Here is a 3,909-nt window from a genome sequence, read left to right on the forward strand (position 1 = left end):
TTTGGAACGATTGATTATAAGCTCTAGCAATGGCACACTGAGACCATGATATAATAAGTAACATTGCAAGAGTAAGCATTCCTTATAGGAAGATTGTATAAATGATCTCTCACATAGTGAGGAAGTTATTACAAATTGGCCAATGGTATTGGGCTTTGAACTCATCCTCTTTAATACATCATTATCCCACGCCAAATAATTTGCAGTAGAGGTCCACCAAAATGAATTAACTTGAAAATATTGGAGACAATTCATCGCCAACCCATGACCAAGATTCTGTTCGCTAAATAATTTAGAGAAATTCAGCGATAGAAGCGTCACTTTGAAATTCAGGTTACTCCATGAGGGTGTATCTAGAGTTGGAGCCCTTCGATTCACCAACTGGCTCCAGATGCTCGATTGATGAGAAGGGAGAGACAAAATCAGCCGAGTTAACACGGGTTTCATCGCCACCGGTGAAGAGCTCACTAGATCTGGCCTTCTTAAAAACGTTGACAGTCGAAATGGCATGTCCACCGGTGAAGAGCTCACCAGATCGAGGTTTAGCTTCAGCAGAGGCATGGGCCAGCAGTTGGGACGAGGTCGATGGCATTCCTTCACACCAAGTGAGACATAAATTGAGAAGGATCTGGCCGGTGAAGACAAATCGGGGAGGAGAAAAGGCCACGACTCTATCTTCAGGTTAGGAGGTCTCCGTTGCAGTGATAGGGACCAGAGATAGATAGGCGGAGATAGTCTCCATTTGAGAATTTTCAGACTGAGACTTGCATTGGCTAACCGGTAGAAGGAGAAAGCAGAGTAAGGGAAGATCTCACCAGAAAGCATGGTGGAAACAAGGTGGAAGTAAGAGTAGCCTAGGGGACTTGTGCAGTCCTTATCATCAAACATGTCTTGTTCCTTCCATAACCAGAGAGGTGAGGTAATCCTTGAACCAAAGGCAAATAAATGAAGAAAATGACTTAGCATTTTGCTAGAGAAACATCCATAGGGCTTAGCATAATGCTAGAGTGATTCTTCTGCTTCATAAGGATTGAGAGGAGAGAGACGCGGCTCTGATAAAAGCTGTACTTGGAGAAGTAGAAGGAGAAGAACTTGTAGATATAAGCCGAATTAGCAAAGATCCTTTGAAAAGCATTGAATAGATGAGAAAAGGAGGACAAGAGGAGCTCAGATCTGTTGTCGGAGATCTAGAGCATCACTTTCGTCTTCGTCCGTACAGAACACCGCAGAAGAGTTTGACTCGCTTCCTTTTGGTAAAAGCTTCCACGATTCGTTTCTCGATTCATTTTGGTAAAAGCTTCCACGATTCACTCCTGAATCCGTTTGCCGTACACATGCATTTGTATTTTTAACGCCCATGCCCACTAATGACCATATTTTTATGGGCTGTCCATGGGTGTCCATTGGATAACATATAACATATTTTGTAAAATGAGAAAATTTCCCCAAATCGATTTTGACCTAGGTTTTTAAGTATTATGGACAGCCCAATATCTATATTGTCCGTCCAATTTTGTCCATAGGTAAAAACAGACCACGACCATTTAGACCCGCTCCAAATATGGGCTTGTCCATGACCAATCCATAAAGAATTGGACATGGGCGGATCATGGACAGCTCACCCATTTTGACAGCTCTACTCTTGAGTTTAATTACTCTTTATAGATTATGATCGATTACCAACCAACTAGTAGATAGCTAGTGATAAAATCAGAGGTTCTTAAGAATGAGTGGATGATCCATCTGTATTTGGAACTTGCGGTTGCCACAACTAATATGCGCCATATCCAACACGGTGTGGCCGGTCTGAAGATTCGCAAAGTGGCTACGGAAATCACACGTGACCTGGAGCCCTTTCACAAGGGACTAGGTCTAGGTGCCTATGATGCTATTTTCCACATTAGGTACACAGACACAGACTCATGCAAGGATCGGGCTGGTGATGATGTGGAGCGCCTTGATATAGTCAGCAGAATCGTGGATGTGCATTCGGAAATCTTTAGAATTATAACACCACCAGCATATATCAAACGGAACTGCTGGGATGGAAGCGTCTCCAGAAGACTAGAATGATCCATTTGAAACATACGTACGTGGATCAGAATAATCATCGACGGTCGATACTCGATGGTGGCGTTTCTCTTCCCTCCACCATCTTTTGGATTTTTAGATTTGAGTCCATCCTTAGAAACTGTGAGTGCATTGTCACATTACTTGTCTTGTCTGGCTACCAAAAGTGATCACTTGATCACCTAAACTTTACGTTAGTAGGAGAGTCGTAATTCTTCATTTTCTTACCTAATCATCGTACGTATATATTGCCTAATCCGATGGAAAGTAATTTTAATTATAATCAGCATCAAAGCAAATGATAGGTTTTGGGAAGTGCTAAACAAATAAATAGATTATACATTGGAAGCAAGGATAAAATTAAAATAGAAAAAGATGGGAAAGTTTATATTACTTGTCAATTACGTTTCACCCTCTTTGGTCCGCACCAGCTGTCTCAAAAACTTTAAGAACATGATAACATTTGGCATGTCAACGTGTGTGATTTATAATCTGAAGTCTAACTTTAAACAAAAATTTTGAACTTGATTATAAACTAATACGAATTAACGAGACTGGGATAAGCCATTGTAATTAGTTTCCATCTAAAACAAACCATTTTATTTTTATACTTGATCAATCTGAGAACCGACGGGTCGTACTAGATAATTATATCACAGTTGAATGGTCTTAATCCGTCTAATGGAACAGATTTCACAATAATTAATCCATGGGTAGCTATTAATTAGTATAACATATCTTATTTATGATAGTCTTATTTAAAATTTCCAAAGACCTAGAATTTGATTATACATAATTTTGGATTTATTCCAGCTTTTGTTAGGTTGGTGATAGACATGCAGATTTATTTATTTTTGATTTAAAGTTAATTAATGAAATTATAAACATTCCCTAAATTGAATGTGAAGCAATTTATTTGTATTCTATTTTTATTTTCTCTAACGAACTTACCAACCATTGTATAGTCATTCTATCCTATGTTTTGTCTGGATTTGGATGTTATTTTAAGTTTTAATCAAATAGATTGGAGAAACTTTTCGTTGTTTTTTTTTGCGGTGAAAGTCATAATAAACTAAAATGCACTTTATAATTTTGTTATTATGTGGTGTAGTTTGATTGTACCAACCAGATTTATTCATATATATATTGGTCGACAATTATATTATTTGTTATATTTTGATAATTAATGCCTCAAGTAATTTAACAGTTACAGAATTCATCTTCATTATTCTCAAAAAAAAAAAAGGAATTAGTTTATAAAATTCGGTGATTACTCAATTCTCTTCACACTAACCTAAACCGGATTAAACCGGTTCCGAATCGCGACCAGTGCCTTAAAAGTTCAGACCATAACATAATACAGTGGCATGTAACAGTAATTATTAAGAAAAGCAAGGGTAATTTCTCAAATTTGCCAGCCAACCACATGGTTTCGTTTATCTTCTTAAAAAAAATGAGTTTAGTCTTTTTAACAGTCTCAGTCGCCTTTACTCTTTTCTCTTAAGTACTAAAAATTAAACGACACTTCTCCTCTAAATCCCTTTTTTTCTCTCTCTAAACTCTCAATCACATTACAGAGATACACACACAACACAACACAACACAACACTCTCTCTCTCTCTCTCTCTCTCTCTCTACGGTTCTCTCTTTCTCTGTTCATCCTTGAATCGATTCGATTTGTGAAGTTCTGATTGGAGATTAAAGCAGATCTGGACGGAGTAGAGTCAGATCGGAATCGTCGGTAGGTAATATGGAGGAAGCTTTAGAAATGGCGAGGGCCAAGGACACGAAGGAGCGCATGGCCGCTGTGGAGCGGCTGCATCAACTTCTCGAAGCTTC

Source organism: Camelina sativa, chromosome 19 (genome assembly GCF_000633955.1).
Source record: "Camelina sativa cultivar DH55 chromosome 19, Cs, whole genome shotgun sequence".
NCBI lineage: Eukaryota > Viridiplantae > Streptophyta > Magnoliopsida > Brassicales > Brassicaceae > Camelina > Camelina sativa.